Source organism: Loxodonta africana, chromosome 10, assembly GCF_030014295.1.
Source record: "Loxodonta africana isolate mLoxAfr1 chromosome 10, mLoxAfr1.hap2, whole genome shotgun sequence".
NCBI lineage: Eukaryota > Metazoa > Chordata > Mammalia > Proboscidea > Elephantidae > Loxodonta > Loxodonta africana.
In genome coordinates this window covers 54,530,070-54,555,457 of record NC_087351.1, presented here as the reverse complement: position 1 = coordinate 54,555,457, position 25,388 = coordinate 54,530,070, and positions in this window count along the sequence as shown.

The following is a 25,388-nucleotide window of genomic DNA, read 5'->3' as shown; positions in this document are numbered from 1 at the left end:
GTTTTCCTGTCATTCAGATGGGTGTTTCCACTTACCAGTTGGTCAGGGAGCATGGGCCTCAGTCACTGGCCATCAAATGTGTGGTGTGGGGACTCACCTACAGAGCTGGGCTGGAAGGGCTGTATGGGGGTGTTTGGAGCAGGCATGGTCCTCTGGCTGCAGTGGGGGGCAATATGGCACTAAGCTCTTGGCACACATGGGTGTTAAAATGGAGGGCGTGCCCCAGTCCACAAGACTGTGTAGTGGGGGTGGGGGGTTGTGCAGCCAGTCCTTGTGCACCCAGTGTTGTTGGCTGGATGGATTTGGGGGTGCCATTGATTCTCATGCAGCCGTCATGGCTGGCTAGATGGAGTGGGTGGTAACATCAGCCCTCAGGCCATTGGTGTGGGTGAGTGAGGTCCCTTCTTAGGGAGTGAGTTGGTGTTGAATGCCACACATCTGTATCTACCACTTGGCTGCTGCAGGTAAAAATGGGTTTCGTCTGGAAATCCTGCCCCATTTTTTCCTAATGAGGGTGAGCCATGTCAGTCAGAAAGGCACTGGTGCAGGTGATCAGCAGGAGTGAATGGTGTGCAAGTTGGTGGGCCCCTACTCCAGTGGCTGGGTGAAGGGATGGGCTCCTCCAGACCTGGCCATGAGTTTCCAGCTTAGGGGATGTGGTGGTCTTGAATGCCTGCTGTCAGAGTGGGGAGAGGGATGGATTAGGAGAAAGGAGCGCTCCTAGGCTATAGAGCTCTGGTGGGAGAAGGGATATGGTGTACACGGTGGTTTTGGAGCTTGCACTTAACTTTTGCAGGTCTGGAGTCACTCCTGTTTGGTTCTGTAGGTGCGTGCAGTTGGTGCTGCTTAGCTTCACCAGATGAGGTGGGTTTCAGCTTGGAGTGCTGCTGCTTGCCTCAATATGTCTGCACTGTGCAGATTCAGCTAGCAGGATGCCAGCAATCCAGAATTCCATAATTTCTTGTTTCTGCTGTTTTTGAATTCTCTTTCCTTCCATCTGTGCTCAGTCTAATTCTTCGGCTTTGTCTTTGATGCTTAGGGTTCCTAGATTGTCATATATGTACAATTCACTTGTCTTTTTCAGGTCTTTGTTATAAGATGGACAACACAAAGTTTCTGACTATTCTGTCATCTTGGCCCACCTCCTGTACAACTCTTTTTGTGACAAACATTTTAATTTCTTTTGGGTGAATAACTAGGGATATAATTACTGAGTCATGAGTAGACGTATGTTTAAATTTATTAGATATTATTAAACAGTTTTCTAAAGTGAATGACAATTTTATCCTCCTACTACCAATGCATGAGAATTCCAGCTGCTCCACATCCTTGCCAAATCTTGGTATTCTCATTTTTTAAAATTTTAGCCTTTTTAGTTGGTTTATAACTGCATAACATTGTTTTTAATTTACATTTCCCTAACAGCATTACTGACCTATATTTTAATGATTATTTTGGTATCATCTTTGGAGAAGTATCTATATAAAAAAAATTACCACTTAAATTTGACAGACATATGTATTAAAAGAAGAAAAAGAAACCAGAGCACTGGTTTCTTTTTTTTATGTATTGCAAGTATGTTCTATAAATATCTGGCTTTTCATTTTCTTGTCAGTTCTTTTCAAAGAATGGCGTTTTAGAATTTTGATAAAGTATAAAGTACCTTTTTTTGTTTTTCTCTTGAAGTGTCATAATTTTATCCTTTACATTAAGCCTAGGATGCATTTCAAGTTACTTCAAAATTTCAAATTTTAATATTAAAGACATCTTTATCAACTGTTTTCTACATAGGTTTGTTCTCAATGTATGAGGGTACTATACAGATGGACTACAATACACTTTACCTTTATGAGCTTGAGAAAGTTCCTGTCTGATTTTCCTTGGGGTTTTTAATATGAAGAGTTTATGTATTTTTTGTCATCTTTTTCTTTATATATATTTTAAAATGATTACATGATTATTCTCATTTAATTTTAATCTGGTGTGTATTATAATGACTGATTTATAAACCAACTTTTCATGCCTAGGATAAACACCCTTTGTCATGAAGTATTTTTATTATTGGTAGAATTAATATGACATATTTTTCTTATTGATTTTTACATTTACGTCCTGAGGGATATTGTTTAAAAGTTCAGGATTACCTCAGGATGTAATTGGGGAGAATCGTCCATGGGCTTTTAAGATCTTGTCAATGATTTATTTATCACATTTGCATTGGATACATGACTAAACTCTTTAGTATTGTCTTTTGAACTGTACATAAAAAAAAATTTTTTTGTACATATATAGTATAAATTCTATAACTACTGTATATTTTATACTATAAAATGGGTAATAGAAAAGTATAAATGAGGCAATTATTATTTAAATATTCATTAGTTGCACATGTAGCAAAATAAATAAAAGTGATGAGGGACACCCCAAGAATAAGTCCCTGGGTGGAGCAAATGGTTGGCACTTAACTACTGACCTAAAAGTGATGATTTGAACCCTCCCAATCCACAACAGAAGAAAGTCCTGGTAATTTGCTTCCATAAAGATTACAGCCAAGAAAATCCTATGGAGCAGTTCTATTTACACATGGGATCACCATGAGTCAGAATTAACTCAATAGCAGCTAACAACAGCAACAACAATAACAAACTCAACAAATGGAAAGCCATCATTAAAAAATAATAATAATAATAGTAACTTGATGTGATTTAAAAACAATTTTTGAAAATTTGAGTTCTTAACTTTATTTTCTTTTTCCCTGAGACCAAGGATCATAGTTGGACACTATTATTATAGTTTCTGGAGTCCTAGTTGCACAGTGGTTAGAGCTCTTAGGCTGGATTCTCTAGAGAAGCAAAACCAGTAAAGTGTATAAATATATAGAGACTGAGATTTATATCAAGGAAACAGCTCTTGTGATTGTAGAGGCTGAAACATCCCAAGTCTGTGTATCAGGATAGAGGCTCCTTTCAATTCACCTAGCCACAGTGGCTGGTGAACCCAAGATTGGCAGGTCAGAGAGCAGGGCTCCCACTCTCAGGTTGTGAAGATCTATGAATTCCAAGATCTGTAGATAACCTGATAGCTCAAGTCCCAAGAGCCGGAGGTCAAGTGAACAGGAGACAGCATAGGATCCAGAGTAAGCAAAAAAGCCAGAACCTCTGCTTATATTTTGATGCGGGCCACACACCCAAGGAAATTCCCTTTCAACTGATTGGCTACTCAAAGCAGATACCATCATGGAAGTGATCACATATAAACACTGAGAATCTTTGCTCAGCCAAGTTGACACACAATCTTAACCATCACATACTGCTTAGAAACCCTATGGGCAGTTCTACTCTGTCCTATAGAGTCCTTAAAAGTTGGAAACAACTCGATGGCACCTAACAACAATGTTACAGTTTCATACCAATGTTATCTTTATGTCGCTAAGTTTTAGTGACTTCTTCAAATTTCATCTCTCTTAAAGCATCCTCCTTTCTAATCCTTGTCTCAAAAGGAAAACGGTCCTACTCTGACTTCATTCCAGTTGCAGAGATTCTGCATATACAGAATGAGTTTGTTGATGCTTGCTTCCTTCCTTCTGCAAATCAATTACTACTGCATTCCCTATTACTGTCACCAACTTTGGAACTCTTAAATCTAACTGCTTCACTGAACACAGCTATTGTGTGGTAGCACTCTTTACTCTCATGTTTGTTTGTTTTTTTTTCTAGAATGCAAAGAATGGTTTACACTTTCCAAGTCATCCTCTAAAAGTTTTCTCAAAGTTAAATTTTTTATTTATGTTTTTAATATTTTGAAAGGGAGAGATTATTGCATCTTGCTTATTTCTTGGTAATGAATCAAAGTATATTTAGCTTTAATCTTTAGTGATTTGCTAGATTTTCTGTTCAAGAATTTAAAAGTCTCTAAGTTAACTAGTTGTTTATAGAAAATAATTTTATCCCTAGGACTTTTTGCACATCATTTCATGTGTAACCTGCAATCTGAATATACCTCTAGATATATAGGGCAGGATTTTGTCTGTGCACACAGTCTAGGTGACACACTAATAAGTAGAGTTAATCATCTATGTATTATACCCATTATTATTAATTATGCCAATAATTATTTCCATTGGCATTCATAAGGGATGTATCTAACAACTGAAACAAAATAAATATTATGAGTCTTTATCCTACTTGTTACATGACACCAACCAAAAAAAAAAAAACCCAAACCCACTGCCGTTGAGTTGATTCTGACTCATAGTGACCTTATAGGACAGAGTAGAACTGCCCCATGGAGTTTCTAAGGAGCACCTGTGGATTCAAACTGCCAGCCTTTTGGTTAGCAGCTGTAGCAGTTAACCACTATGCCACCAGGATTTCCTGCTACATGATAAAAACTTCCTGTTACATGATAAGAGGATTAAAATTCACTGAAGGAATACGCTCAAATGGAAGGCATTGTTAAAGTCTCTTGAAATTCATTTTCTCCTTCAGTTCTCATAAGAAAAATGTCAGTTAAGTTTTATTGTTATTTTACATGTAAAAGGAAAAAGTGGGTAATATTAAGCAAATTACACTAAATAACATAGTCACTTGGCAGTGGAGCTAGAAATAGGATGACTAATAATTCAGGATGCTTCTGGGCCTGGTTTCAACAGGCTAACTTAGAGTCATCATTGATGATGAGATGTTTATAAGGAAAAATGCAACTTGAATCTTTCTGGAAGTACACCATTAGTAGACATTAAAAACCAAAACTGTATACTCCATATCTGTGGGTGATGCTAGAAGCCTGAATGCTTCCTTTCCCTCATACAAATTAGTAATTGGATTGCTGCCTGATAGAAAGGTAAAGAGATACTTTTACTTTTACCACATCAAATAGTTTTACCACTTTAAACATTTGGTAGAACCAGGGATGAGGGTCTAACATTATTTCAAACCTCCTCATCCTCAGTGCTTCTGGAAAAAATCAAGTCATTTCTTATCAAGAAGTGGTTGAAAATTATTTTTTTATACATTTTTTGTAAAAAGAAGGAAAATATGAAAATAATGTTTACACTGCCCGACAAAATTGATTTATCTTTAAATTGACCATTTTTCCCAGGTTACATTATTTAATTTCCAGATAATTATTAAAAATTTTAAAAATCATACCTATTATAAAGTATTATTTAATAAGCTCAATTTGATCAACATATAAAATGCTGTCTGGATATTAAGCAATGAGAATGCATGCCAAAAGTATTGATAATAGTTGAAGGATAATGGGCCTATAGAGGATTAAGAATACCATTCTTTCTCTTCGAAGTTTTCACTCTGAAATGTCAAGAAAAAAAACTGCCTGTGAATATAAGATGTGAATATTCATACTTATATCTGAATTTATACACTTCTTTTTCCTTTACCAATATCCACAGCTGTGTAGGCACACAGAGGAATAACTTAAGGGGTACTACAGTCTACCCACCTGAGGCATGATTAGACTATTCAGGAAATCCCACATAAAAATGCTAAGAAGGAAATTCAAGGGTGTAAATGACACCTGACTAAACAATTTGTCCTTGAAACTGTTTTTAAACTTTGTGATTTTTTTCATAGTCTTGATGTTTAATTTAAACGACTATCTTCTTCTCATCAGAAACAAGTCATATTTGTAAGAAATACTGGTTTTATTTCATTTCCTTTTTGGGGATTTCCTAGATATTATCACTAACATAATGCTTCTAAATGTTTACATAAATGAAGGCCTCTCATCAGTGGCCTTGTTTAGATTTCTCTAAATTACACTAGATTGCAGACTTAATTTAGTTATTAAAATGTGATCTTTTGGAAAACATGATTCCATAATTGATGATAATTACTGCACTAAAAACTAAAGACGTAAGCTAGACAAGTTTAAAAAAATGCACCTTGAACTGATTTGTAGATCAGAAGTTTGTGTTCTTTTGGCAATAGTATAGTGAATGGTAATTTATATGCACCCACTGTTCTTATTGTGATCTTTCGTGGCTCTAACTCATTTTTAAAGCCACTCTCAGTGACAGTCATTTTATTCTTAGCAAGTCCTCTTTGAAAACAAGATTCTCAAGAAGGAAATCATGGCTCAATCAGTTAACAAAAGAGAAACTGTATTTCTCCATTCCACACTCTCAGCTCTTCTGAATGGGGGAGAAAATCATAACATGATGTCCCCTTTCACTTGTGGTGAGTCTAATGCATCGTTAATACCTCAAGTTTGTATTCCAACTGATGAAAAACCCAAAACCAAACCCACTGCCGTCAAGTTGATTCTGACTCATGGCGACCCAATAGGTCAGAGTAGAACTGCGCTGTGTGGCTTCCAAGGAGTGCCTGGTGGATTCGAACTGCCAATATTTTGGTTAGGAGCCATGGCTCTTAACCACTATGCCATCGGGGTTTTCTTCTGATGACACAGTTTAAAATTGGCCTGTGGGGAAATGCATGGTCCCCCTTAGACAGTAGGTCCAAGTTTTCTGGTCCACTTAGGCGGTTGGCACTAGTACATCAGTCGTTGATGCACTTTCTTCTCCATTTGTTCTTATTCCTTGTATGTAAAGAATTCATAGGAAAATCATTTGTCAAGGTTTTATTGCAGAGAACATCTACTACCAAACTTCACATTTCTTCCTTAAGTTCTCACATAGGTGGTTTGGTAGGCTGAACCTACACATATGTCTGCTTTTAGAGAGTGTCTGAGAAATGTAATTTGTTTTTTCTTTATTTCTCCTTATATTGGGTGGCAAGTTAGATTAGGGTTGGAATTGGTACTGAATATGCCAGTGTGCAGTTTTGTTGTGGGCAGAACAAGGTATACACATCCCTGTGTTCTTTTCCTAATTATGATAAAAATCCCACTAACATCCTTATCATATTAATAAAATCTCAGAACATATGGACAAAGCATAACACTTGGGGAAAAATTGAATTCTTATTTATTCCACTTTGAAATGCATTTCTGAACGTGCAGTGAAGCATGATAGGAATAATCCCACAGAATCATGTTATTTGTTTCAGTCACTGATGCTGTGTATTTAACTACAGTGGAGTGGTGGGTATTTTTGCAATGAATACCAACCCCCCTCACTCTTCCCCAGTTGCCTTTGGGTGGATTCCAACTTATAATGACCCTATAGGACAGAGTAAAACCACCCCATAGATTTTCCAAGGAGCATCTTGGTGGATTCAAACAGCCAACCTTTTGGTCAGCAGCAGTAGCTTGCCATAGCTCTTAACTACTGCGCCACCAGCACTCCAATAATGGAGTGGTGGGTATTTTTTCAATGAATGTATAAAGGAAATGGAGATTTTTATACAGGTCTATATCATCTCAGATGAATATGGAAAACAAAAATCTTAATGGGAATATAATCCTTAAAGTAAGGGATGTTAGGAAAAAATGAGAGCAAACATGTGCCTAAAATATGCACTCAAGAATATCAATTGTTGTGAGGATGGTGCAAGACCAGGCAACATTTTGTTCTATAATACATGAGGTTGCTATGAGTCAGAGCCTACAAAATGGCACCTGAAAACAACAAAATATTCTAGCTGTAGAAATAGAGCTAGACTATCAGCTTAAAGAAAAAAGAATGTTTGCAGTTAAAATCATAAGATTTGTCATGAAAAGGGAAAACTTTCTGATAGAAGAGGAGGGATAGAAGAATTTCTTTAGGAGAAATAGTCAATCTTTGAGTCTAGTCTTTTTTATCTTGTATCTCTTTTTAATATATTAACAGTTGAAATAATTTTCTATCCTATATCCATATTTAAACAGAATCAGCTCTGTGTACCTCTGTTTCTCCCTCTCCCTCTTTTTCCTTCCTCCATAACTACTTAACAGGTTTAAAGGAAATGATAGGAAAGAGGGTATTTTTTCCAATCATTTTAGGTCAAGGAGAGGCATTGGAGCTTAGAGGGATTTAAGGAGAAGAAAACAGAATACATAGAATGAAAATTTAGAATAAACCCTGGAAAGGGGTTGGAACAAGGAAATTAGTGAGTGCCATCCCCTGAAATGTGAAGAAAGGAAAGCAATAAAAAGAGCAATTAAGGAAACTTCCTTTTACTGTAACAACTATGTTTTACATAAATAAAAATGTAAGCATATTTAAACATATAAGGGAATTCCTCATAAAAGATTTCCATATTAAATCAAATTCTAAATAAATTAAGAATTGCAATTGAGTCAGAGTAATATGAGTGATATGACATAAAGGAAACTCCTACAGATATTTACAAGGATAGGATTATAATGAAAGTTTTAAAGACTTTGAGATATCTTATATGGGAATTCATTAAGGACTGAGTTAGATATTAGACTGCTGGGAGAATCTCCTGAATGGCATTACTCTATTAATGAAAGTGCCAGTGGGCAGAATTCGATCAAATAATAGTTGCCTTTACCAGACTGAGAAATTAATAATAAAAAGGTGTTTAATAATTCTTCATTTTACATTGCTAGCATTGTATAATTAAGGATATTATGTCATGTTGTGCTTATTTTTAAGCTTCTCTAGTAAACTGGATTGGACAAGATAACTGAACATAGATTTTCTAACCTGACTGTAATACCTTGACTATGGCATTTGAAGTGCTTCACTTAATGATATATATTAACCAGCTTTAAAAGACTTGGACCAATAACAAAATTGAATGTTACACAGCTCCAAGTAGGATAGAATGCAGCAATCAATCTCAGGACTGTGAAGACAATCAGTCACCCCTGGCTGACCATATATGCAATGTGTTAAAAAAAAGAAAAAAAAATCAAAAATTGGAGAATGAAGTTGGAAGAGGGTCTCTGCTCCTTTCTCCTTATCTTTCTCCTACCTCCTGATTCAATCGGAAGACTCCAGGATAATATTTTAGCCAAGTTCATTACTGGACATTGCCTCTGTTTGTTAAAAGATCATGCGACCAATAAGCAGCTTACTTTGGTTCTGTTGATTCTCCGTCCCTGATCCTGTTGTAATAGAAGGGCTAAGACCTGTCCCAGGTTAGCACAGCTGTCAATTTTATTTTCATAGTATGCTTGCTTTCATTTAATTGTTTTACGCCATACAGGTAGATCAAGAGTAGTAAGAATTACATTAAGTCTTAGGCAATCAGTTGTTCTAATATTGGCACTGGCCAAGCTGAAAATAAAGCAAAATTATTTGGCTTCCCACCTACTATTATACTATTATTCCATAAGTTCTATCAAAATTTTATTGGACATGAATTGGTGAAAGGGTAATTTGAAGATTGTGATTTGCATATTCTTTTATTCTCCTAGCTAAATTCCATTAAGGCTATAACAACTAACATCTTCATTAGTGTCCAACTGGATCAATCAGAATTATTTTGGTTGAAGTAACAAATACTCAGCTTAAAATGGATTAAAAAGTAAAAAATACACTTTTCCAATTATCACTCCTTAGTCAAGACCACAGCCAGAGCAAGGAGCTAACTGATTTAGGATTGGCTTCCTTTCTTATTTCCCAAGTAAGGAATCTGAAAAGTGGAACGGGGTTACTCTGATTGGATTTAGAGTTGTGATCGATGCTAGAGTTATAGGGAGACAAGCAAAATGTCCATTTGTAATAAAGACAAAGACTCCATTTCTGATGTTTGATCATTGAAAACTTTTAAGTCCTCCCCCACCCCCTCCCCCTTTATCTTTTGCCCTACATCTGAGCAACCTGAATAGAGAGTCCGCACTTTCTATGTCCCTTGGTGTTCCATAAAAGTTCCAATCAGTCAAGACCGAAAACACAAGCAGACACCCATATTCTGGTTCTACCCACCAAGCACAAAAAATGTCCAAAGCCACTCCACTTGTTCTCACCCCCACTGTTATTTCACTCTTGACCGAACCTGACCCACTCTTCCTTAGGCAATCCCTTTGTGTGTACTATGTGAGTAAGCTTTATTTATTTATTTATTTATTTATTGAACATTCATTGGTGTCTGTGTGTCATTAGCTAAAATTCAAAAATTCCTGAGGGGTGGGGTGCTCAGAATCCGAAAGGGGATGCTAAATGATCAATAAAATATTGCAGCAACAAATAGCTGCAATGAAATAAGATAGATGGACAGATGGATGGACGGATAGACGGGTGGATGGATGGACAGATGGATGGATGGAAGGAACTGAGGATTTATCTCTAATGAAGGAATATGATAGGATTGTTAATGGGAACTAGAACAGCAGAATCTAGAAACCTCAAAGCTACAGAAGAAGCCTAAATTATTATAATATTCTTAATTCATAATTTTGTTCAAGGCTACTTTGGCTCACCTCTCTCAAAAACACTTCATGTTCCATCATACCATAAATAGCTCCCATGTTAAACAAATGTTGTGAAGTTTATTTTTCAGCACTTACCTTTCAAAGTCTCTTTATTAATTCAGCGTTTTGCAAAGATTCCAATTGGTTCAAATAAACATTGTTGTCATGAAAAAGTTATTGTCTACAGGTGAGTGAATCAATTTAAATCACAGTAACTAAGAGCTCATTGCAAGCACCGCAGTCATTAGGAAAGAGAGTAAAGAAAGGATATGAAAAGAAATATAGATTAAATGGAACATTTAACATATATGTGTGTATTATATACACACACACATATTATATTATACACATATGTATGTATGTATGAATGTTATATGTTCATATATGTATGTTTCTGTGTTATATATACATATGTGTAGTATACATATACACACACATCATGCTTTCTGAGTTGAATTGCCTCTTCACAAAACAGCGACACTGAAAACAAACAGAAGGCGGGAAATCATCCTACTCTAACTGAAGAATAAAAGTTAGATTTTAATATGATTAAATTTTTATTGTTTTTTATTTTTATTTGTGTGATTTTTGCTAATTTTTTCATCTAGATTATTTACTGAACCTTCAGCATTTTCTCCTAAAAATATTGTTGAAAGCAACAGTAAATCTGTAAAATGCTTTTGGGATGCCTGGGAGTTCATCTTTCTGTTTTGTGTATTGAGAAGGAGAAAAGCTCAGCAGGGCAACTTTTTAAGATCAATATAAAATCTTTGTTCTTTGTGATTTTCTTTCATTACTGGTCCATAGATACCAGTAAACAAATTGGTGCAGAAAACCAAATGGCTTTAACCACCTCCCCATCCTTGCCACAATATAAAAGTGGTAAAAGACTGTGTAAGCTCATTAAGCATTTTAAAACTGTTAAAATCTAAGATGAAAAAAAAAGCAAAAACATGTTTCTCAACCGTACAAGTGTTTGGGTGCGACAGTTCTGCCTCTTTTTTGACATCACAGCAACTATAATGTCTGAATTCAGTTTGACAGTTGGTTTTCCCCAGGCATCCCACTTTTACATTCATCATATAGTGTTGCACAACATCAATAAACCAGAGCATTCAAAAACAAGTAAACAGAAGAAGCTGACCTTGTAATAAAAATTTAAACAGAAACTGTCAACGAGCTATTTGCAGATGCATTTCTCCCCAATTTGACATGGATTGAAACATAAAATTATTTTTTCCTATTCATTTAGACTTTAGATTTACCATGACTATATTTCTGAAGACTCTGAAAACTAAATTAATATAGCCCCTTGTTTGCAATTTTAAAATGGATAGATGGTAGGGAGATAGATAGATAGATATACATAGATATAGATGTAAATATGGTTTCTTGCCCTGCTGGACGATCTTTAATTATGTACTCACATCACTGACTGATGTAAACTTGGTTCAACATTTTAGTGATGCAGATAATTCAAGAAAGAATAAATTATGAGACTGGTTTTGAAACTGTGGAATTCTATCTTTCCGTTTTACTAAGAATAAGAAAAAGGTGAATTTTAAAAAGGTAGAGGCTATTATTTCTCTAAGACTGTGAAGGTGTTAGAATTAGTATTACTTTAGTACCACAATTTTCCAAGCAGCCCATATCAATTTGTTACTGTTGTTAGGTGCCACCGATTCAGTTCTCACTCATAGCAACCCTGTGTACAAATGAAAGAAACACTGCCCAGTCCTGCACCACCCTCACAGTCATTGGTATGTTTGAGCCCATACTTACAGCCATTGTGTCAACCCATCTCCTTGAGGGTCTTTCTCTTTTTCACTGACTCTCTACTATACCAAGAACCATGTCCTTCTCCAGGGACTGGTCCCTCCTGATAACATGTCTAAAGTATCTAAGACGAAGTCTTGTCATCCTCAATTCTAAGGAGCATTCTGGCTGTACTTCTTCCAAGACAGATTTGTCTGTCTCCTGGCAGTCCATGGTACATGCAGTATTCTGCACCAAAACCGTAATTCAAAAGCATCAATTCTTCTTTGTTCTTTCCCTATTCATTGTCCAACTTGCTCATGCTTATGAGGTGACTGAAAATACCATGGTTTAGGTTAGGCACATCTTAGTCCTCAGGGTGACATATTTGCTTTTTAACACTTTAAAGAGGTTTTGTGTAGCAGATTTGCACAGTGCAATACGTCAATTGATTTCTTGACTGCTGCTTTCATGGGTGTTGATTGTGGATCCAAGTAAAGTGAAATCTTTGACAACTTCAATATTTTTTCCATTTATCATGATATTGCCCATACCAGTAATACATGTCATTTTGTACATCATTTACCAAGTTATGGATATGAAGGTGCTAACACCAATCAGATCAACCAGGCAATCAATTATTGTCTGATTATTAAATAGTTAATAAAAAACAACTAAACTAATTTACATGAATAATTATCTTCTCAGTACATATACCTGATTAAATGGGAATTGGGGTCATCCTTAAGAGTAAGGCTCCCTGATATTACAGCTACACAGATTATATGAACGTACCATTAATTCTTTTGACTCAGTTTGAATGAAAATGTCTCTGGCATCTATCTCTAAAAATATTCTCAAAATTGCAATTTTATATCAGTTTTTATTCTTCTGGCATGATCATCTGGTAATTTAAACATATATGAGTAAATCAGCCTTCCTTGTTAGTAAAATCTGGGGTTTAATGTATTTGTCCCCATCCTTCCCCCCCAGCCTGGTAGAATATTTGTGGCAGGTTTTGTGGGCAGTGAGCCACAAACCTTACTGGGTTTATAATATTCTTTCAGTATTCCAAGAAAGATTATTAAATACTTTTTGATACATTAATGTTATAATAACTACAGAAGATGCTAAATGCCAAAAAAAAAAAAAAACTCTTCAACTTCCTTCAAAAGAAATTCTCTAATTTGTTTTGATTTTGACTTTTTTTTTCACCTTGATAAATTAAAGGTTTTATAAACATGTAAGAATGATAGAAGTAGGATATAAATTCAGGAAAATTTAGATAAGCTATTAGTAGAATACTTTCCAGTTACAATTACTTATCTTTATTTGAGTGCTAATTGGTCTCCTTCTTAAGGTGAAATTGTGTTTTAGGCATCATATTTGATTGTAGAATGTACATTCCCTATAGTGATCTTTGGAACCCTGGTGGTGCAGTGGTTAAGAGGTCGGCTGCTAACCAAAAAGTTGGCAGTTGGAATCCACCATCTGCTCCTTGGAAACCCTAGGGGCAGTTCTACTCTGTCCTGCAACGTCGCTATGAGTTGGAATCAACTGGATGGCAATGGGTTTGTTTGTTTTTGGTTTTTACAGTGATCTTTGAAGCACAAGTAAGTAGATAAAGAAAATTAAGAATGCTTATAGCCATAAGAAGTTTGACTAAAATTGAATTCGTTGTTGGTAGGATTAATTTCTTTACATAAATTTTTATCATATCAAATTATAATTGTTAATCACACACTTATTCAACTGCATGTCCTGTTTATAAGTCCACCAAGAATGGGGCTGTAAAAGAGATCAAATAGATAAAGACAAATTAAAGTGTCACAAGTTCGTCAAACACTAGACCAAAAAAAAAAAAACCAAACCTGTTGCCGTCGAGCCCCATAGAGTTTCCAAGGAGCGCGTGGTTTATTTGAACTGCTGACCTTTTATTCAGCAGCCTTAGCACTTAACCACCATGCAATCAGGGTTTCCTGTCACATATCAGACATATATGTATTTCAGAAAGCAGAAATGTTATAAAATAATTCAGATTTATATGTGACCCTACTCAGGTTGAGATGAAGAAAAAACAAGCAGAGAAATTAGAGTGAGCAATAAGTTTAAAAGCTAGGCTTGAAATAATGGAAATCCTTGGAGAAAGGGATGAAGACTTCAACTTGATCTCATAAAATTATCTTTTGTGGCTACCGGAAGAGAGCCAAATGGTTGAATAAAAGTGTTGGTTAAGGTTCCTGTTAAGAAGAAACTTTTCAACTTTTTTTTTTTTCTTCTTTGCCCATGTCAAGGTTTTATTTAAAGAATGTTGGTCTTATTAAAAGTCCTCTCTCTCTCTTTTTTTTTTTTTTTTGATACGACCACTAAATTCAACAGCAGTCAACTTCTATACTTAATAATCTTAAATTTTTTTTTTGGTGTAAAAATATAAATACATTTGCCAGTTCAACATTTTCATGTGTTCAATTCATTAAAACCAATTACATCAACCCTGTTGCGCCACCATCACCAGTATCCCTTGCTAAATTTTCCATCCATATAAATAAAAACTCTAGTTCTAAAATTTTCCTATTCATTTTAAGCTGCTTCTTCTTCCTTATTTTTTCAACCTTGTCTGGGAACTTCATTATAACCATTTCAATTGTTATATCCAATTCTTAAAATTTACCTTTTCATATGACTTGGTTTTTACAGTAAGATATAGTTTTCAAGGTCTGGTACAAAATGTGGCTCTGTCAGACTGCCCCACAGCTTTCACACTGGCTAAAAATAGGATTTGTATTTGTTTGCTACATAGAGCAATTAATACTGATCATAGAAAAGATTAGTATCCATTCACCCAGAGAACATGTAAATATCAAATCATGGTAGATATTAGCATATAAATCAATAATATCAAATCATGTTAGCAGTATTGCTACTTAAATACAATTTTATGTTGTTTCCAATTTAAATAATTGCTGTAAGAATTCAGATGCTTTCCTAATCCTTACTCAGCAACCTACTCTAAAATGAATGTAAACTTTCAAAGTAAAGTCACATTGGAGACTTTAAATAAGAGACTAGATAAAAACGCCAGCGTCTTTAAATCCCTGATGGCATACAAAGTATATAATGTAGTTCTTATCTAAAAATTATTTCTATGCTAATATATCACATTTTTTCTGTATAATGATAATATATTTTACAACAACTAAACCAGTAACTTATGGTAGAAATAATTGGTAAAATTTTCCATTTATTCATGTTAAATATATTGTTCTGAAAGGCAAGTAGTGTTTAAGGTGATAGTGAATTCATGAATGTTACTCAGGTTTAGTTATTATTGGGCTATGCCAAGATTTTCCTCTACACTAAGCATCAATCTCACAAATTTTCATACCTTCTCACATATCTGATCTAAACTTGGGTTTCCTATGAATTTTTCTTGTAGCATAATCACAGATAAGAAAAACCGCCAATCAGACAAGAACATCTGTAAGTTTCCTAAACTACAAATTTAAGTTCAACTTAAGTTACATAAAGATAGCATTTTTTAATCCCATGAAATGTTTTGGACACAAACTGAAAAAAAAAAAATTTTTTTTTGAAGGGGGAAAAAAAAGTCTGCTTTCTCCTTGCCATTTTCCCTTTGTATTCACTTTTACTTTACATTTTATTGTACATCTTTAGTTTCTTTCTTCTCTTTATGAAACTCTCCTCCTTTAGAGTTTCCATTCATGATCTTGAAGGTCTCCCTAAAGATCAGAGATGAGAAATCTACTGCCAAATCATACAACTGCATTACCTTATTTAACTGAGTTAGAAATAAAATACAGGTGCAGGTCTCCTTCACTAGGAACAGCCGTGAAGGAATAGAAGCAACCAAAGCGTGCTCATGTTCTACTACTGCTAAAACACTGTATCCAAGGTGAATTTGACCTTGCTTTAGTTTGTTTTAATTTTTGCAATGGATATTTTGGGGGCAATTCTGAACACTTGTGTTTCCAATTGTTAAGCAAATTGGTGCGATATATTTCTGGCAATGTCTCTAGTTCTTCAATGAATTGCTTTCTCTACTTTGTGCTGAATGCAGAACAATTAAGGGCCTTGTCTAATGTGTGCACATGAATGAAGTGAATGTCAAAGAACAGGCAACTCTCTTCCTGGAAAATCCTGCATATCAGTGAGTCCTGCTGGAAACACTAATTTTGCCTCCTTCTAATGTAGAAAAAAGGGGTCCTGATGGTGCAAAGTTTAGGCGCCTCACTAGTAACCAAAAGGTTGGTTGCTTGAACCTACCCAGAGGCTCCTCAGGAGAAAGACCTGGCAATTTGCTTCCTTAAAGTCAACAACCTAGGAAACCCTATGGAATAGTTCTACTCCGTCACATGGGGTCACGATGAGTTGAAATCAACTCCATGACACCTAACAACAAATGTAGAAATACCTCACCAAAAGTCCAAAGGGATACAGGCATACCTCATTTTATTGTGCTTTGCAGATACTGCATTTTCTACAAGTTGAAGGTTTGTGGCCACCCTGCATCTAGTAAGTCTATCGGAACCATTTTTCCAACAGCATGTGCTCACTTCCTTTCTCTGTGTCACATTTTGGTAATTCTCATAATACTTCAAACTTTTTCATTATTATTATGAATCTGTTCTGGTTATTGGTGATCAGTGATATTTGATGTTGCTATTGTAATTGTTTCAGGGCACCACATACTGTGCCCATGTAAGACAGAGGACTTAATTGGTAAATGCTGTGTCTGTTCTGTCTGCTCCACCAACCGGCTGTTCCCCCATCTCTCTCCTTCTCCTCAGGCCTCCCTGTAACCTGAGACACAATATTAAAATTAGGCCAATTAATAACCCTACAATGGCCTTTAAGTGTTCAAGTGAAAGGAAGAGTCACACATCTCTCATTGTAAATCAAATGCTAGAAATTATTAAGCTTAGTGAGGAAGGCATGTCAAAAGCCAAGACAGGCGAAAGCTAGGCCTCTTGAGCCAGTTAGCCAAGTTGCGAATGCAAAGGAAAAGTTCTGGAAGGGAATTAAAAGTGCTGCTGCAGTGAACACATGAATGATAAAAAAGTGAAACAGCCTTATTGCTGACACGGAGGAAGTTTTAATGGTCTGGATAGAAAATCAAAGAAGCCAAACATTCCCTAAAGCCAAAGCCTAATCCAGAGCAAGGCCCCAAACCAAAACCAAACCCAGTGCCGTTGAATCGATTCCGACTCATAGCGACCTTAACTCTCTTCAGTTCTATGAAGCCTGAGAGAGGTGAAGAAGCTGCAGAAGAAAAGTGTCAAGCTAACAGAGGTTGGTTCATGACGTATAAGGAAAAAAAGCCATCTCCATGAAATAAAAGTGCTACAGAGAAATTTTTTGCAAAAGGAAGGCTCTAATCAGTGTCGAAAACATCATTGTTGTCTTATTTTAAAGAAATTGCACAGCCACCCCAGCCTTCACCAACCACCAACCTGATCAGTCAGCAGCCTTTGAGGCAAGAACCTCTACCAGCAAAAAGATTATGACTCACCGAAGGCTCAGGTGATGGTTAGCATTTTTCGCACTGAAGTATTTTTAATTGAGGTATGAACATTGTTTTTTTAAACATAATAGACTTAATAGACTGGAGTGTAGTGTAAACATAACTTTTATATGCACTGGGAAAATACAAAATATTTGTGATTCACTCTTTTGCAATAATCACTTTATTGCAGTGGTCTGGAACTGAACCTCCAATACCTCTGAGGTATGCTTGTATGTTGAGGGCCGGAGGGAGGAGAGAAGGGTTGGGATGTTCTGAGTAATAATGACCAGAAGTGTGTGGGACAGTCTTTCTTGAGAACTCTCATATTTCTAGACTCATGCATTCCAGTGTGTTTATAATATCTCTGGTTGCTTTTTCTTTCTTTACGTTAGAGCCAAGATGCTTGTTAAGGTCCCAACCATATCTTTCACAGATTTTAAACTATCACATGCAGTAATCTCTCTTTTTGTCCTAAATATCTTCTCTTCCATAGCTGAAAAGAATGCTATCTTCCGTATTGGTGAGACAGGTGGATTATTTATTCACAAATTCAATGACAATGAGTATTTATGAAACCACAGGAGAAAATATATGCTGGTAAGACAATGCATATATTGTAATAGAAGAACCTCTTCTTAACTTAAAATTCAGCTGAAATTTTGCATTTCTCAAAAGCTCGCTGACAATAGTAATTACCCTTAAAAAATACAAACAGGCAAAAAGGGAATAGCAAAATATCTAATATAAAAGAATGGTATTACATATCACATATGCTATATAATTTCTATTATAAAAATATATACAAATTCCCAAATATAACTACGATTATACACCTATATCTATGTAACTATATGCTTATACACATGCGTGCGTGCGTGTGTGGGGACATACGCACACATATAACAAAATATGAAATGAGGAAAATAATTTGCATAGCTTTTTATTATAATTTTGACATTTTATCAATTCTACTTTTTAGCATAGGAAGTGGTTGTTTTTTTTCTTGAAATGTAATGTTACTCTTTTTAAAACTAAGTCCAGCTTGACATTTCTATGCACAAATCTTTTCACGTGTATATGGGATGTGCTGATCTCATTATATCTGGGGCAGCTGCCACCAAACAACATCAGCAGCAAATGTGGATGGACACCTGACCGCTAAGCATGGGACCCTGCCAATCTAAATGTACTGTACCTGATGTCCATAAGCCACTATCTGGGCAGCAAGAGCATGCCTCCAGATTCTTGGCACTGCAGACATTAACAATTTCTTGAACTGATTAAGCAGCAGAAAAATTAGCCCCTGGGATTAGGGGCAGGTGTCAACCATTTCCAACAAAGCAGGTTGATGGAAGAAGTGCCTACCTACATTCAAATAACTTCTGAATCCCAGCCAAAAACTGCCTCCTCGTTTTGCCAGCTAATGCTCCACATTCAGGCTCCTCACCTGCTTCATTCTCTTGGGAGCTATACAAGCAGCCTTCACCAGCTGCCTGGCTGGAGATGGCTCCACTGTGACATCAGAGAAAAACTGGACTGAGAAAGCAGTGCGTACAAACAAACAGGTAAATCAGTGTAGATGTAAACAGAGACCTCCTTGTGGGTGTCTGTTTTTAACTCTCTTCCAGAAAGTAATCAATGGACGCAATATATGTGAGCACACTCCCTTTAGAACAGAACTGATTTTTCAAGAACTTTATTGTGCACATTAAAAAATTTAGTGAAAGCTACTTTTAATGGTAAAATGAATCTCCATATTAGTAAAAAAAAAAATCATTAAATACAGTTGATATGCAAAGATTAACTCCAATCAGTTTTATTTAAAGACTGTTTCTGTCTCTGCTAGCTCCTGCTACATTTCATTTCATTTTTTTTTTCAAAGAACATAAAGACTATATATCTCTATTCCTTCAGAGCAGTCATCTATGTTCTATGCCTTTGCTACTTAAAGTGTGGCTCATGGACCAGCAGCAGCAGCACCTTCCGGCAACTGGTTAGAAATACAAAAACTCAGGCCCAATCCTAAATGCACTGAATCAAAACTTGCATTTTAAACAAGATCTCCAGGTGATTCCGATCCATGTTAAATGTTGATTAGCACTGTCCTGTCAGCAATTCTCTGGCCTAGGTTCACATTAGATTCAACTACTAATGTCTGGGACACAAGGTCAGCTTGTGATCTAATTGATCTGGGAAAATACCTAGGAATCAGGGTTTTCAAAAAACTCCATCAAGTGGTTCCAACTCATATTTGAGAAACAAAATTACACATGCATTTTTAAAAAACATTTTGAAAAGCTTAAATCTAAACATGTTTTAGGAAATTCGGATCATACAGAAATGTGAGCGTGTCTGGACTCCAATAAAGTTACAGGAGAAAGTAAGTGATGTTAGTAGATGAAAATACCGTTCATAGGTTAGAGTTGCACAACAACGAAGTTTTCAAGTGATACACGTTAAAAATCAAGTATGCTGTAAGACTTGGATAATAAGAAGGCATATTATTGAAGTGATAAGCATTTATATGACTTATTAATGATTATAAAAATAAAACTACATTGTAAGCCAGACTTTGATGGTGATAAGAGAATTTCTCAAACAATCTTTACTAAAACTTGTAAAGGATAAAATTTCGATAAGCATTTATTATGTTTTCTCACTTACCATTTATTATATGAGACCACTGCACCTGGGTTTATGAAAGATTGAGGTCAGTTACTGCACCTGGGAAATAGAAAAAAAAAAAAGTCTATTAAATGTAGAATGATTTCCAAGAATCTGTTGGACTCAATTCTAAACAAACAATAACAGTGATGCAATCATTCAAACTCTAAAAGAAATACAGGTAGACCCTGGGTTACTAACATCCAACTTCACATACAACCATAATTTTGAACCCACTCTCATAAAACCTATTATATTAAAAATTTAAGGTACATACAAAGGTTCATAAAAACAAATGGGCACTACTTTGTGACTTGCATCAAAGCATTATTAGTAGTATAACTATTATTATGTTAAATATGTTTCAGTGTATCTAGAAGTGTTCCTTTGATTTTTTTTATGCATATAAAGGTGCACTACATACTATATACTAAGACAAACATTTGACTAACTGACGTTAGATATGAGCCATACCTAACTGTTCCAATTTACGTACATATTTGACTTAAAGTCAGATTTAGGAATGGAACTCGTTCATAATCTGAGGACTGCCTGTATACAGAAATTAAGAAGAGATTGCAAGACAAAATATAAAACAACATTATCCTTTCAGTTCTTTTATTTTTCCTTGTGAAGATGTGAGTACTTTAGTAGAAAATATGAGAGAATTAATGAAATGCATTATTCTAAATTCCTGCAAAGTATTATGTACCTGGCAAAGGTGGCACTATGGATGTCAAAATTGGTCTCTCTGTGTGTTAATCATTCATAAAGCAATCTAAACATAACATGAAGAATATATTTATTATGATAGTCTTATAAGCACATTACTTTGTATCAAAGAATTTTCATTGTAAATATACTGTTGACAGGTACTGTTGACAGAAGAAAATTTGAGAAGATGAAAATGAAATTATAAATAAAATGCTATATACTACTATGAGTTTAAATAATAATATATTATCCCAAGAAAATAATGAAAGTGAGCTATTCGTTAACTTTTATTAAATATGCTATTTATATATCACAGTACCTTTCATATTTTCCTTAAACTTAAGATTTGATCAATTGATATTTTATGATAAGAAATATTAATAATATTGATAATTACAAAAATGTTACATAGGTGAAGATAGGCGAAAAATGCATGAGTTATTTCTACAACACTTACTGTAAATATAAGAATATTTACAAATGTTGTGATTTTTTATATGCACTCCTCAGAAACATGTGTTTAAGCCATAAAGAATTTCTGTCAATAAACAGGTTTCTTGCCATATAATTCGCTAAATGCATTACATTTTCTTCATTATATATTCAGCCTTTAATAGCATATTGTTTTCTTGAAAAACTCAGCTTTTGGCAGTTACTAAGATAGTAATAACTGACAAATAAGAAGAGAATATTAATGAAGACAATGCTTAGAAAAGCCAACTTTTAGCTAATCTGGCAATGAAGCTTTGTTAAAGCGCTAAGTCTAAAAAAAAGTCTATCTTGTATTAATTTAACTCACTTGAAAACATGGTGTTATTTACTGAGAAAATATCCTTTCCAGGAAATGTAGCTGCTTAGAACACAATTCAGTTATAAGAAAAGCAACAGAATAAGCATCAAACAAACTCATAGCTACAAAGCATTTTTTCATGCACTTAAAAAAACAATTTTTGCAAAACTATGTTCCAAGTATTACTCTAGGCACTTGATAAAGAGATAAAATGCAAGAAGGTACAAACCATCAAAGAGCTAACATTCTCCCATCGGAATGTAGAAAATTACCAAAAAAATGTTATTTTCAGAGAATGATAAGTACTGTGAAGAAAATGATATAAGTGATAATGCTAAAATGCTACCTATGGACTTATTTAGATTTGACTTGCAAGTAAGTAAGGAGACTCTGTCTGTGAAGAAGACATTTGATCTGAGGCTAGCATGGTAAGAAAAGCCAGACCTGTGAAAATCTGGGGGAAACCTTTCACGGGCAGAATAAACCAGAAGTGCAAACTTCCTAAGGTCACAAGTTTAGTTTATTGGAAGAACCAAAAGAAGAGTAACTAGCCTGAGTATATTAAGAAAGGGAAATATTAATAATCACAAGGTTATAAAAGCAGGCAAGGGCTAGATCATGCAGGGCCCATTATACTATTGCATAATGTCTTAATAGATTTATAATAAAATGCGATGATAAAGTTTTTTGTTCTTATCAACATTAAGGAATAATTCACATTAAAGATGTAAAGTTTGATGTGTTCTGATATTTGCATATACCTATGAAAACACCATTACAATCAAGATGCAGAACATTTCCATCACCCTAAAAGAGTCTTTGTATCCCTTTTAAAACACCTCCCTCTGAAACCACTGATCTGCTTCCTTCCCTGTAGGTTAGTTTGCATTTTAAATAAATAGAATCACATAGTAGGTAATATTTTGTGTCTCACTTTTCTCACTCAGAAAAATGAGTTTTAGGTTTACACATGTCATCGACAGTATCAGCAGTTCTTTTTATTGCTAAGTAGTATTCCATTGTATGGATAGGTCATATTTGTTTACCATTTACATGTCAAGGACATCATACATCGAGAAAGCAAGAGGTCATTAAAAAGACAGGAAAGAAATACAAGACCAAAATGGGCGTCAGAAGAGACTCTGAAACTTACTCTTGAACACTGAGTAGCTAAAGCAAATGGAAGAAATGATGAAGTAAAAGAGCTGAACAGAAGATTTCAAAGGGCAGCTTAAGAAGACAAAGTAAAATATTATAATGACAAGTACAAAGACCTGAAGATTGAAAACTAAAAAAGAACAGGCTTGGCATTTCTCAAGCTGAAAGAACTGAAGAAAAAATTCAAGCCTTGAGTTGCAATTTTGAAGAATTCTATGGGGAAAATATTAAATGGCACAGGAAGTATCAAATGAAGATGGAAGGAATATACAGTCACTTCGTTAAAAAAAAAAAAAAAAATTTTTTTTTTTTTCCTAGAAAGAATTGGTTGACATTCATCCATTTCAGGAGGTAGCATATGAGCAGGAACCAATGGAACTGAAGGAGGAGGTCCAAGCTGCACTAAGGGCTTTGGTAAAAAACAAGGCTCCAGGAATTGAGGGAATATCAATCGAGATGTTTCAACAAACGGTTGCATCACTACAAGTGCTCATTCACCTATGTCAAGTAATTTGGAAGACAGCTACCTGGCCAGCCAACTGGAAGAGATCCATATATATGCCTATTCCAAAGAAAGGTGATCAAACTGAATATGGAAATTATCGAACAATATCATTAATATCACACACAAGTAAAATTTTGCTGAAGATCATTCAAAAGTGGCTGCAACAGTACATTCACAGGGAACAGCCAGAAATTCAAGCCAGATTCAGGAGAGGACATGGAAGCAGTGATATCATTGCTGATATCAGATAAATTATGGCTGAAAGCAAAGAATACCCGAAAGGTGTTTACCTGTGTTTTATTGGCTACACATAGGCATTCAACTGTGTAGGTCATAACAAATTATGGATAACATTGTGAGGAATGGGAATTACAGAAAACTTAACTGTACTTATGAGAAACCTATACATAGATCAAGAGGCAGTCGTTTGACAGCACAAGAGGAAATTGCATGATTTAAAGTCTAGAAAGTATGCATCAGGGTTGTATCCTTTCCATATTTACTCAATCTGTATGCTAAGCAAATAATCTGAGAAGCTGGACTATATGAAGAGGAATGGGCATCAGGATTGGTGGAAGACTATTTAACAACCTGTGTTGTGCAGATGACAGAACCATGCCTGCTGAATGTGAAGAGAACATGAACCACATACTGATGAAGATCAAAGACTTCTTTATGGATTATAAATCAACATAAAGAAAACAAAAATCCTCACAACTGGACCAATACATAACATCATGATAAATGGAGAAGAGATTGAAATTGTCAAGGATTTCATTTTATTTGGATCCACAATCAACACCCTTGGAAGCAGCAGTCAAAAATTCATAAGACACATTGCATTGGGTAAATCTGCTGTAAAAGATCTCTTTAAAGTGTTGAAAAGCAAAGATGGACTAAGGTGCACCTGACTGAAGCCATGGTGTTTTCAATCACCCCTTATGCATGTGAAAGCTGGACAATGAATAAGGATGACGGAAGAAGAATTGATGCCTTTGAATTATGGTGTTGACGAAGAATACTGAATATACCATGGACTGCCACAAGAACAAACAAATCTGTCTCAGAAGGAGTAGAGCCAGAATGATCCTTAGAAGCAAAGATAGAGAGACTTTGTCTTACAAACTTTGGACATGTTATTAGGAGGAGTCAGTCCTTGAAGAAGGACGTCACGCTTGGTAAAGTAAAGGGTCAGCAAAAAAGAGGAAGACTCTCAATGAAATGAATTGACACAGTGGCTGCAACTATGGGCTCAAGCATAACAGCTGTTATGAGAATGGCGCAGGAACAGGCAGTGTTTCATTCTGTTGTACATATGGTTGCTGTGAGTCAGAACTGACTCAACGACACCTGACAACAACAACAACATTCATAATTTGATGATGATTTTGGTTGACTCCAGTACAAATAAAGCTTCTAATATTTATTTGCATGTGTTCATGTGGCCATATGTTTTAATTCCACTTGATTAAATTCCTAGTACTGGATGGTTCAGTCATATGTTGGGAGTTGGTTTAACTTTTCAAGAATCTGCCATTTTTCTAACACACCCAGCAGGAGTTCTAGTTGTGCCATATCCTCACCGACATTTGAATTTTCCTGTTTTTTTTGTTTGTTTGTTTTTTTAACTTTAGTGATTCTAATAAGTATGTCTGGGAGCCCTAGTAGTACAGTGGTTAAGAGCTTGACTACTAACCAAAGAGATCAGCAGTTCAAGTCCACTAGCCATACCTTGGAAACTCTATGGGACAGTTCTAGTCTGTCCTATAGGATCACTATGATTCGGAATCCATTCAATGGCAATGGGTTTAATGGGTGTATGTATGTATCTTACTGTAGATTTAATTTATATTCTCTTGACGGTTAATGATGTGAGTACCTTTTCATGTGCTTATTGACTTTCATATGTCTTATGTTATGAAGTATCAGTCAAATTGTATGCATCTTTGGGGGGGTTCTAGTTATTAATGACTTAGAAAAATTTGTTATAA